Source organism: Ambystoma mexicanum, chromosome 3q (assembly GCF_040938575.1).
Source record: "Ambystoma mexicanum isolate Mex_15411 chromosome 3q, UKY_AmexF1_1, whole genome shotgun sequence".
In the NCBI taxonomy this organism is placed as follows: domain Eukaryota; kingdom Metazoa; phylum Chordata; class Amphibia; order Caudata; family Ambystomatidae; genus Ambystoma; species Ambystoma mexicanum.
In genome coordinates this window covers 1251461619-1251474611 of record NC_090926.1, presented here as the reverse complement: position 1 = coordinate 1251474611, position 12993 = coordinate 1251461619, and the positions used below count along the sequence as shown (strand labels likewise).

The 12993-nt window shown below is 50.7% G+C and overlaps 1 protein-coding gene across 4 annotated transcripts in view; it reads right to left on the bottom strand.

The window, feature by feature from the left end:
• The window catches only part of KANK2 (KN motif and ankyrin repeat domains 2), a 411863-nt gene that overhangs the window by 397528 nt on the left and 1342 nt on the right, over positions 1-12993 (bottom strand). For 2 of the 4 annotated variants that reach the window (XM_069604240.1, XM_069604241.1), the window contains exon 2: positions 11918-11978. The exons of 1 other annotated variant lie outside the window; for it this stretch is intronic. The gene's annotated coding sequence lies outside the window, so the exon portion shown is untranslated. Of the gene's footprint in view, positions 1-11917; positions 11979-12845; positions 12964-12993 lie in introns of those variants that run through there. One more of the 4 variants, XM_069604242.1, reaches the window with a different exon arrangement.

Sequence of the window (12993 nt, the reverse complement as noted above, 5' to 3'; positions counted from 1 at the left end):
AATTTAAAGTGCTCAGAGTGGTAAGAGCAAGACTTTGACCATTTGGGGAGAAAATGGTAGATAGGAGCATAAGATGGGTGGAGAGGTAGGTCAGAAGAAGTCGAGAGCAGAAGTGTTGGGTGGAGGCGGTGGATAGGTTGAGGGTTTGGTGGGGAGAGAGGAGGGCTGTCTCACAGATTTCAGAGGAAAAGTAGTGAGCAAAGTCATAAGCTGAAAGGGAGGAAGCGATGGATATTGCCGTGGGAGGTGTGAGCAACGATTGGAGGGTAGATAACATTTTATGGGGCGATTGTGAAGGGACATGATTAGGTTTGTGACGTAGGAGGATTTTGCAGAGTCCAGTGCAGAGGTTAGGGCAGTAAAGGAATGTGTGTAGGCTAAGAGTAAGGTAGCAGTTTTGTAACTTGCGCAAGCATTGTAGTTGATGATGCATGTTTGGTTCGAGGGTCCGAGGTGATCCAAGGCCGAGGATGGGGATGGGAAGGTGTGAATGTGCAAGTAGGATAGCGTTGGTGAAATGGAGTTATAAGGTCATAGTGAAAGTCAAAGAGATCAGGGTCAATGGAAGGGGCATTAATGGGGGGAAGAGACAGGAGAGGGGCAACAGGGACCTGCCTCAATTTCCTCAATTTCCTCAGTGTCCTCAAAGAGGCGAGAAGAGCAGTAGACGTGGAGGGACCAAGAAGTGAATGTGGACAGTGGAGTGATTAGAGGCAGACGGGGTCAATGACCGAGGAGAGTGAATTACAGAGAAGATCAAGGTCAAAGATAGTTCTTACCAGAGTGGGGGCTGGGAGAGTAGGAGTGGTCAGATTAGAGGGATTTAAATTCAAGGCGGTGGCTTCAGAGTTAAAGTCCCCCAGAGTGACAAAGGGGGTGTTTGTAGGAAGTGACTCAAGGAGAAGCTTCATATCAGGGAAGAAGGAGTGGAGAGGACCAGAACAGCGAGAGTAGGAAGGAGGAGTTCAGAGGACTGGGGGGGGGGTTTGATAGAGAGCCAGAACAGCAAGAGGAGTAGGAGGGAGGAGTTCAGAGGACGGTGGGGTCGATAGAGAGCCAGAACAGTGCGAGGAGTAGGAGGGAGGAGTTCAGAGGACCAGGTGGGGGGTTGATAGAGAGCCAGAACAGTGCGAGGAGTAGGAGGGATGAATTCAGAGGACCATGGGGTTGATGGAGACAGAACAGCGCGAGGAGTAGGAGGGACAAGTTCAGAGGACTGGGTGGGGGGTTGATAGAGAGCCAGAACAGCAAGAGTAGTAGGAGGGAGGAGTTCAGAGGACGGTGGGGTCGATAGAGAGCCAGAACAGTGCGAGGAGTAGGAGGGATGAGTTCAGAGGACCGGGGGTCACAAGAGGAAGAGTCGATGTCAAACGGGGTAGAGGGGCAGTGTTGGGGGCTTTATTGATAGGGAACCCCACACCACTACCCTTCCCAACAGGTCAGGGCGAGTGGTAAATGGTAGCAGGGTCCGTCTGGAGAGCTGCTAGTGGGGCAGAGCCACACAGGGAGAGCCAGGTTTCTGTGATAGCAAGCAGTGAAAGTTGAGGGTGTTAAGAGTCGAAGTGGTCCGTGATGTTGGAGGGATGGTGCACTGCAACGGCTGGCTGAAAGAGTGATAGGAGGTGGGGGAGAACAGCAAGGGTTGAGCAGAATGACTATACATTACGTACATTACGTCACACGGATAAACGGACCACATGTGGTGACTGGGAGTCAGTGATGCATAGACGATCTACTCGTGGACCGGAAAATGCCGGTTTCTTAACTTTTTTTTTTAAGTGACCTAGGTTGGTGATATATGAACTAAAGCTGATTAGTGCAACTGCAAACGGTATCCCTACATTTATTTATTTGCATTTGTGAAGCGCACTTGCAGCCTGGAGGCATCGAGGCGCTGTTAAAAGAAATTGTAGTAAGTTTTGATTAAAATGTTCATGGGGAACCAGAGTTCTTCTTAGTTCCAGATACAGAGTCAGTGAAGTCCAAGTATGACCATAGTTACAAGCATACGTAGGAAAGCAGTACGGCAGTTATACAGGGAGGTGCATATATATATATATTTTACCTTTTATACAAAAAGCTTAGTTTTAATGGATTTGCGGAATGCTTGGTGTGACTCCTTCATTCTTAGATGAGTAGGCAGTGCGTTCCAATGGGCAGCGGCCAGTGTAGGAAAACTGGACCCCCCTGCACAAGCTTTCCTTGTTTTTGGTGTGAGAATCATGTTGGAAGAGCCCACCCTCAGGGGTCTAGTGGCGCTGTGCTTGGTGATTCTCTGAGACAAGTACAGGGGTGCGAGCTCATGGAGGCATTTGTGAGTAAGGGTAAGGGTTTTGAAGACGATTCTCTCTTTGACCGGGAGCCAGTGGACCTGCCTCCTCACTTCAGAGATGTGGTCCTTTCTTGAGGTACCTGTGGCCGCCCTAAGGGCGATGTTTTGAACCAACTGGAGTTTGGCCAGATTTTTTCCTCCTGCGAGGAGGGCATTGCAGTAATCCAGCCTTGAACCAATAATCGCCCTAGCAATGGTGAGGCAGTTCTGGCGGGATATGAAGAGTCTGGCTGCGTTAAGCACTTTTGAATAATAGGCTGAGGAGGAGGCGATGGCATTGACCCGTCTATCCATGGTCAGATCTGAGTCCAAGTAGACTCCCGGTGTTTTGACATAGTTCGAGACCTTGATAGGAATATTATCAATGGTAAAGGATGTGCACTGCATGTCGAAGTTGCCAAGAGTAGTGGGAGACCCTATAAGCAGAAGCTCCGTTTTTTCAGTGTTAAGGCAGAGCCAGTTATCTGCCATCCATGATTGGATGGTGGAGTAAATGGCGGCGAGTGTGTTCATATCCGCATCAAAGTCTCCCGTAAGTGGGATGAGCACCTGCGTGTTATCCGCATAGTTGGTATATGAGATGCACAAGGAGTCAAGGGGGCTGAACAGCGGCCTCGTGAAGAGGTTGTAAAGCGTAGGGGCAATACAGGAGCCCTGTGGAACACCCCATTGGATGTGATAGGGGTTGGCACAGGCAGAATCCGAGGAGACTTTCATAGCCCTCTCTTTGAGGAAGGAGGTGATCCCCCCACATGCTTTAGGGGAGAAATTGGCCTCAGTTGCTAGGTGGCAGGTTGGTGCATGTTATCCCCACCAAAAATATTGCCGTACATATGGTTGTTTGTCTCGCCATAGGCAATATTTTTGGAGGGGGATCATTTTGTGGGAGCGGGGTTGCGGATGTGCCCCCACTAATTTAAAAATAATGCAGGGGTTGCGGGGGTGTCCCCCACAGGGTCCATGGCTCAATATCGCCGCAAAAATATGGCGATATTTTTGTATTGCGATATTTTTACGGGGATATTAACACATGGAAACCCGCAAACTGCATTCATAGCACATCCATTGTGAGAGAATCTGTTTGTTGCTTAAAGAACTGCAGACTTTGGTTAGAATTCAATCTCTTTTCAGGACAACTGTCACTAGTTCAAGAACCTGCCTCCAAACTCCAAAGAGACACAGCGTCAGACGTCCACCCACGGTCAGACGGCCAGCCTGGTTACCCAGGGAGAGAAGTTATTACCCTGGGGGGCAGTTTGCTTGGGAGAGACAGTTCGTCCCAGTGAGATATCATACTAGCATAGCTCCTATTGGGAGAGATCATACCAGAAGAGAGTGTCCTTGGAGAGCAGACATCCCAGGAGAGAACGTCCTGGAAATATATGGTCTGAGAGAGAGTGTCTTGGATCAGAATAACCAGGTGAGACATTGCCACAGAGAGCTCGCCCTGGAGAGCCACTGTACTGGGAGATATCTGACAGGCCGATATTGTCCCGGTAGACAACGTTCTGGGAGACATTTACCTGGGGAGACGTTGTCTTGGGAGAGAGCATCCTGGAAAGATGTCCTAAAGAAAGTGTCCTGGGACAGAATGTTCTGGATAGAGACGGTTTATGACTTTCTTTCCCTGCCATGAGGGCGGCCATGGACTTTAACAGCATGCCAGCCCAAGCTAAGGCACCTCAGCTCAGATTGTGGGCCATTAAAGGCCATGTCTGCCCTCCTGGCAGGGCATGAAAGCTATTCGCACCCCGGGGTTTACCGAGGGTGAGAATTACTTTCTTAATTTTTCATCGGGAGATCGGCAATGCTAGCGTAGTCGATCTCCCAATGAAAAATGAAAAAAAATGTAATTAAAGAAAGATGGCTTCTGCCTGTGGAAAAGGACTAAGTCCCTTTTCCATGTCTATGGCAGGCAGACAGGAAGAGCTCAAGCACCGGTCTGCTTGACAGGTGTCAGCTAAGCCGGGACCAGAGAGACATCGGGGGCGATTGTAAAGACAGGCAGATCTCACAATCAAAGCGTAAAAGCGAATGCGTTGATGCCTTCAGCGCGTGCTCCAGCCCATGTATGTCCCCTTCCAGTGCATAGGTTTTTGCGTCTCTGCCCCGCTTTCCTCCTCCGCCTTGGAAGAGCACCTTGTGGAACACCCGCTGGAGAGGTACACGCAGGTGGGAAAGGAATGGAATTCCCCTTTGGTTTGCCCCTGCCTCTGCAAAGCGTCATTCACAGGCGCTATTTTTGGAGAAACGTAATAAAAGTGAAGAGTAAAGGTGATTGTGCCTTAATTTACTCTTTGCTTGTGCACTTGCCTTGGCAAATCTGCAGGGAACCCAAAAGGAGGCACGTGCTGACGTTGCGCGGCCTCCGCGTACAACCTGCATCTTTTTGTCAATGAGCCCAGCCATTGGCTGCGTGTAAAGGTCTTGAGGCAGACCTCCAATGGAGCTGCAGTGGTTCTATGGGATCTGCTTGAATCTTTTTCATGGTATTCGATAGTCTTTTTTTTTTACAGGATGATTTTGCTGCAAATATATGCGGGGGAGACCCCCCCCCCACAGTCTCCCCCTTAACACGCCTACATTATTCTAATAAACCCACCCACATATTTGCGGAAAATTTGCCGAAATCTACTTCGACGAAGAATTCGTCTGCGGCAAAAACTCCCTATCCCGAAAAACTGGACTCTGCGATAGGCAACTTACCCCGCTATAACGGAGACGTGTCGCCGGGACGATGGGAATAGGTAAAGGGGCTTGGAGTGATGAAGACCTGAGTGAGCTGTGGATCCGTTCCGAGTGGATGAGGGCGGCGGGACAGGGCTGGACACACCTGTTCCGGTCATGAGGACAATCTCTTTTTATTGGTTTCAATAAACCTTTAAAAACATGTCATCATTACATAGAGGAAAGAAAGAAAGAAAAAAAGAACAGACTTCTATTCTTTGCCCAAACATTTCACAAAGTGTTGGTTGTACTCTGTCATATGTACAAGACATCAGAGTACATTGTAAGTGCCGAAAACCCACCCCTGGGGTATAACAAGTTCCTTCCAGCCAGACAGTCATTCAAGTCCGCTAGATGTGATAGCTAAGAGCTCTTTCAGGTCCTCTAGAAAGAGCCATAGGGCGTAAGTTCGTTTTCTGTTTCGTCCATAGATCATCATTTGCCAGCAGTCCTCACTGCCAAGTGTTTGTGACTCTCGATAAATGTCGATAGACGTTTTGTTCTTAGGGCTTGGATAGCATTACAAAACAGGACCAGGTGTTTCAAATTTCTTCGTGTTGAGAACAAAATCTGCAGCTTAAGTCTTGATTCATTGCAACGAGCAGGGGTGCAAGAAAGACGTCATCTTTTTCGGGCTCAGCATCACGTTGCGCAGGAGAGACCTTCGCCGAAGTGCTTCTGTGGTTGTTGTGAGAGGCAATGAGCCTTGGGAGCGGTATTCAGAGGCAGGGTGGCCAGTGTTCACAGTCTTCTCCTTAGGTATCCTTAGGACTGCAGAGGCCAGACCAAGAGCCCATCCCCAGCACGCCAGGCAAGGACACGCAACATGGGGACTCAGGAGTACCTTTCTTAGTGCTTGTGATTTCGAGAGAGTGTCGCCATTAGGCTGGATCGTAGTTGTATGTGCCTGGGCTACTCGAGTCTTCTACATGTGCGGTCTCGTGATTCCCTGTGCTTTCGACCAGGGGTGTTGCTAGGTCTGGAAAAGACCCGGGGCTAAGCTGATGTCGGTACTGTTGGGACTGGGGGCTAGCTAGCCTTTTGACTGTAGCTCCTGAGATTCTATCCGGGGCTACGACCAAAAGATCAGGGGCTACAGCCCCCTTAGCCCCCCTCTAGCAGCGCCCCTGCTTTCGACCAGTCTAGTATGCTGTTGAGTGTCCATCGGACGCGCACACAGCATTAGGAGCGTCTAGGGTCATCACAGATGAGCAGTCGAGCAACGGGTCAGAGGAACTAGAAGAAGAAACGTGTTCCCGAGTTAGTAAACTCGGTAGCTTTACCACAAAAGAACAAGGTTGCGGCAGTGCATTTCAGTGGCCTAGATCAGCCGCAAGGAGGTGCACTCAGACACCGAGATGAACGTACTTGGAAAGCCTGCGAAGGCGATGCTGGTGACATCAAACACCCCCGACACTGGCAGGTGAGCTTAGCCTCTGGCGCTTGTAATGCACTCTTGGCTTTTTCCTTCATTTCAGTTCGGTCTCCGTGTTTCTTCTCCCATGCGAGATCTCGACGCACTTGAGCACGCGTCTTTAGATGAGTAGAAGCAGATATCGGTTGAGGGAGGCCATTCAGTTTGTTACAAACACAGGGGGCGGCCATGTTGGACACTGAAGTTCCGGGCTCCGAACTTCCGAGTCTCCAGACACTCCAAAGACTCTGCTTGACTCCGCGAGTCAGGTTTTAAGCAGAGCACGCCCACTTCAATGTAAACAGTGAAAAGTTACTGCTCCAAACACCGGGCACCAACGACTCCAAAGACTCCGGGCATGAGGACAATCCCAACATCTCCTGGGTGAGAAGAACCCGTTTTGTTTGCATTTAATTAGAGAAGACTCAATATCGAAAAATGTAATCATACGTTATAATAAAAGGCCAGATGTATGTTTGTCCGATGCAGTCATGCGCAGTAGAAACTGCCCGCTTTGCCTGTTGTGACTGCTAGAGGGAGCTGTTGCCTTAGAAATGCAACCAATTGTACCACATAAGTATTGACACTCTGAGAATCTCTCTCCTCACGCACTAGGCCCGTGCACACGGGCGTTCACACTAGTTCAATAATGATTTGTTAGATGATTGCCTGCTCGACATGGGTGACTAGCAGGGACCTGGCCACCCCTACCAACCTTCGTATTGGCTAAAATGCAGACACGCATTCTAGAACAAACTTCCCATGCCTGGATTCTGTCTCCCGAGGGTGTTCATCCACAGCGCATTGAGGCCATACCAATGGTGAAAGGCGCTGTACAAGTGACAATTACATTACATAATGATTTATTTCTATAGCGCTTACACCTCCACGCTGAGTCATCCCAAACGAAGTGGGCACTCAGTTATCGACCTCGGAAGGATGAAAGGCTGAGTTGGACTTCACGGGATTCAAACCTGCGACATGCACATCAACATAAGATTGTAGCAGCGAATGCTCAACTCACTGAGCTATCTTACCGGCTAATAAGAGAAGAGTCTGCAACCTTTCACTCTCAAGATGTTTTGGACTACAACTCCCATCCCACCTAACCAGCACTGTCAATGGTGAGGGATCATAGGAGCCGTAGTCCAAAACATGCGGAGGGGCAGAGCCAGGCCACGAGACACAGTTCTAGGCTCCCCTCCAAACAGAGGAGATTCTGGGTCGGGAGAGAAGTGAGGGGCTGAGAGGGCGGGGCTCCGGTGGCCCACAGCCCGCACCCTGTGGGGTGATTAACCACACCCGCTGCAAAGTCAGCAACCCCAAACAGGCCTCTTTCATCCCTGGGCTGGAAGTGGGACACAGTGTCGAGTTACACCGGATTTCTTCGCGAATACCATCTTTGGTGAGAAGTACCGACCAGTCGGCGCGCATTCTGAAAGATGCAACGTACGCCAAAAATGGGATTGTTTGCATTTATGCCCCCCCCCCATCCCCCACGGAGCCAGAGACCCGGGGGCGACATCATCAGACCTGCACGCGCCGAGTGGAACACACGGGGCACGCCCTGGACTGGACACTGTGGGCATAGTTGCCATTCCAATCTGTAGGTGGGCATCCAGTCCGGGTTTTTTTATTGCACTGTGGCACTTATAGCTCGAGTATTATAATCGGAAAAGCAGAACTACAAGTCCCAGAATGCAAAGAAAACACCAGGACTGGATAAGCACCTACAGACCGGAATGGGTCATGTTGGCCACTATGTGCGTGCCATGGCCAGGCACTTAAACTGAACCCGGTGCCCTTCAAGGTGGCAGTCATGACCCTGGAAGTGGGGGTTAAAGCAGACCGGCAGCCATTCCCTGCCAGTGATCATAACTAGACCATGTGACCTCGCCAATGACGTCACATCCCAAGGTCAGGCAAAGGGGGAAGTGAACAGCACTGCCAGGCATTGGATATAATCTATGCATGCCAAAGTCCTGGGCTTTCTTTTCTCCGCCAACTGCATTCTGGGAGTTGTAGTCGTGGGTCCCTTCTATTGCATAAAACGAACTGAAGTTAAAGCAAAGCGCGGGCCTGCAAAAGGATTTCCTGGTGCATGGAGTCATGTGGTGTCACGTGCTGTCTGGTGAGGTCGTGCACGGGGGCCTGTGCGCATGCGGGTAGGGTCTCTGGGGTGACTAGGCCAGCCAGGCTGCCCCTTCGCATTCGGCTTCAAGGAATAAGAGTGAAGCCCCATTGTACCATAAGGGTCCGCGGACCTTTACATAGCACTTGGCCTTCAGACTGGAGTCCTTAACATGCCATTATGGCCCCTCGGTGGCAGGAGAGCAGAAGCAGCCACGGTTTCCCAGCATACATCACGCACATCCGCACGGAATTAGGTACACAGCATCAACAATGAAAACCCGTAAAATGGGGCTCGAGTGAAACGTGATTAAACCGCCCCCCTGGCCCGGCGCTGCTTTAATATGTTGGAATATGTCAGGAATCCGCCGGCGAAATGAGAACTCCGAGGGGGCGGTTATATAGCCAGCAGCAGGATCTTATTACAAAGTATAACTCACCAAGCCCACCCCCCAAAATAACACCAACTCTCCCATTCCAAGGATGGGGGGAGGGGTTAGACCCCTTCTCTTTCCCCGGCGACCAGGCAAAGGTTCTGACCGAAGCCCCGAACTTCTGGAGGCTTTGAAGGCGTCCCGGGGCTCCGGCTTAATCACAAACATCTGTCTTGGGAGAGGAAGGAGCCGGGTCAGCAGGAAAAAAAGGGGCCAGCCAGGCCTCCCCAAACCCACCCTCCTCTTCCTCAAGAGAGGCCTGGGCCAGGAAAAGCGCCAAACACGCGGAAAACCGATCAGACTGCTTCTCGGCACACGCTGCTGCAGCCCTTTCCCTCCCTGCGCCCCCACCCGGAAGCCCCCTTGCCCCTCACAACTCGAGCTTGGAAGAAGGCACGTTTGGAAAACGCTATCCGTAACCCCCTCCCTCCCCCCTGTGGTGCACGTTTGGGTGCTCCAGGGCAAGGGGCTGCGATGAATTATATGGAATCTAAAACATACAGCGGGAAAGCGGGCATTATCCTCCCATAATGACCGCTGGGGGCTCTGGCCACCATTCAGACCTGCTTGGCTAGTGGACCCGTGGTTTATCATTGTGTCAACTGAACCCCACAATGGCACTGTAGTATGATCATTTGTTTCTTATATAGTGCTTTGATCTAAAGCGCTTTACATATGGCATATTTACATACAATACTATTGTTACCCAATCGAAATTGGTGCACCCACAAAACAGTAACTGGCAAGGATCCATGCATTCTGTCACTCTCCCTTTATATTTAAATATAAACACACACATGTGGCGAGACAACATACAGCCTTTCCTGACTGTGCAAATGGCGCTCTGAGCTTACGAGCGTGTGTGGGTGTGCCCACACACACACACACACACACAGACACCACTCACGAGCAGGCAACAGTATATATAGAGGCCGAGGCCTGCAGTCCCAGGACCCAATCATCCCCCCCCCCTCCAGCAGTGGGAAAAGGCACCCAAAGGGTCTAGTTAGTAACGGAGTTTTCCATTTTTCACATCTAAAATCTGTTCAGTAAACTAGAGACACACAAAGTGCCCTGTTGTGTTTGGGGTGTGGGTTCCGGGTGAGACACTTGTAAGCAGTGTCTCACACCCCCATTCTCAGGAACGCTTCTGGCGTGGTATCGCTGGGGCTTCTCTCCGCCACCAAGGGGACCCCTTATTCTGTGGACAACATGTGTTGCAATGGAGCACATACTTCTATGGCAGTGCTTTCCATCTGGCACCTTTAGGGGGACTCAGAATGTGCCCCGGGGACCAGATGAGCTGATTACGCCCAAAAAGTCATGCCAACTTTGGTGAACTTTCATGAATGATTGCAGGAAAAAGGATGGCTTTTTTTCTGCAGTTTGTCCAAGATGACGTTTCCTTGAACTAGTGGAGCGACCAAACGCGTGAAATTCACTTTTCAAGAAAACACATGGTAGTGGTATATTTGGTCCTAGGCAGGCGGTCCAAGTCAGCAAAACAATGCACTCTTTGCAGAAAAGACACATCCACACAAACAGACCCCAACACCAACAAATGTACGCAGCCACCAAGTGCGCGGTGTACTGTATACAGCAATACGCAGCAAGGACACACAATGCAAGGGCACTCGAGATATTCACTTTTCAAAACCATTCCTGGAGATACGTGCAAATGCACAGTAGGTTCAGAGTCACCAATGCACGCGTACTGGGTGAAAAAGTAACAGATAAATCCAGTCGCAGGGTGTCTGGAGACCCCAAGAAGCACATATTGAGGGTGGAGAAAAAAAAACATCAATCATATGTTGGGTGTCACCCACCTCCAGTGGCGGGAAACCCTGGACCACAATAAGAACAAGTGCAAGAATGATCGTATGGGCGCGTGCACTGCGCGCGGCGCGACAGCGAACGCAACAGGCCTTCTGAACAACACGTACACACCATAGCCATGAAATATCTTTCTGCAGCTAATATAGCCGGAAAGAGCAGACCAACACAAAAATAAAAAGGGCACACATTAAATAAAAAAAACTATTTTTGTAAAAAGTGTTCTGTTTAGTAGCTACAATAAGCAAATGCAAGTGATGGGTGGAAGGCTTGGACTTAATCTCAACCACTGGCACTGCTCTGGGCAACCTTCCACACCACCGTTCTTTAGCTGGTCTGTGCCAGTCATAGGAGCTAGAATAAGGCTAAGCCCAGACTCAGCACACATGAAGTGTTTCCTGGATGCAAGCAAAGCACACCTTGATTGGCAATACACCACTACTTCACGACACTCGCCTTAACTGTAAAGGCAGCGCCCACAGTTAAGGTGGAGCCTGGGCTGCAATGGACCCTGCATGGCAAAAGTCGCTCCTTTCCACTGTTTCTTCCTGAAACAAAGTTTGCAGAGTGCACCCGTTTCTGGGTAGCACTTTAACTATTTTCAAATCTGTGTGCACATGTGTCACACAACTCCATAGTTCTCAAATTAATCTTTTATAACGCGCTTAATACCATGGACCAGCCTCTAAGCACGGGACTGGGGTTCGAACCTGCGCTGCTCTGCCACAAACGCGTTGCCCCTGAGCTATCATCCACGCCCTGAACATAAGGTGCAGGGCATTACCTCCAGAAAAAGCGCCTACATCATAAGCATAGCGGTGCAGAGGCGCTATGCCCCATGCATTACAGAGGCAATGGAAATGCGCCAGTGTGTGCCGTAAAACCAAACATTAAAATACAACAAAACACAATATTTGGGGGCGGGGGGGAGGAGGTACGTTGAGGGGGGGGGGGGTTTGCGGAACCTCGACAAAAAGGCAGACAGTCACTTGAACACCACAAGAGTGCAAGAATGAACACAGGCCGAGTGGCTGGCGAGCGACTTACCTCCCGGCGGACCCCCCCTTGGACAGCAGCAGCCGCACAGTTGGCCTCCTCCGGTGAACTCCTGGGGAGGGGGGACAGGAGGGAGGGGCGCATCACATTCCGGCCTCAATGAGCTCTGACGGTCCCCGACATGCACCGTCACCCCCCGCCCCAAATTATATCTTTTCGGTCCGTCCCCTATTCATTGCGCATAGTCAGCAAAGAGGGGGGCACAGTTATCCGAAAGTTGGCGGATTAATTGCGGGTTTCACGAAATGGGAGTGGGGGTATTGTCGGGGCATATGAAGGTTAAGCGCTATATAGAAGCGAAGCGCCTTATCTGTCGACACCCACTCCTCTCTGTCGTTCATTATTCCAAGAGTTAGGCAGTGCCTTCTCCGAGCTCCCTCCTCTGAGGACTAACAGGCATTCAGCACCTTTCCCCTCCTGTCCTCCCCTGAGGACTAACAGGCATGCAGCACCTTTCCCCTCCTGTCCTCCCCGGAGGACTAACAGACAAGCAGCACCTTTCCCCTCTTGTCCTCCCCTGAGGACTAACAGGCATTCAGCACCTTTCCCCTCCTGTCCTCTCCTGAGGACTAACAGGCATTCAGCACCTTTCCCCTCCTGTCCTCCCCGGAGGACTAACAGACATGCAGCACCTTTCCCCTTCTGTCCTCCTCTGATGACTAACAGGCATTCAGCACCTTTCCCCTTCTGTCCTCTGAGGACTAACAGGCATGCAGAACCTTTCCCCCTTGTCCTTCCCTGATGACTAACAGGCATGCAGCACCTTTCCCCTCCTGTCCTCCCGTGATGACAAACAGCTCGGAAGCATCCTGCCCCCTCTATCTCCCTCCTCCCCCTTGCACAGCAACTGCCCCCCATGCTTTCATATCCCCCCATCTGTACTGAACCCTACACCCCTCCCTCGCTTCTGTTGACTAACCGTTAGGCTGCACCTCTCCTTTCTCTCGCGTCCAACAGGTCAGCTCCACGTTAACCCTCGTTGCCACTTTTTTAATGCTAAACAGACCAGCAGCACCCAGCCCTCGCACACTCCTCTCTGCACCGCTACTCTGATGTAGTAGGACGCT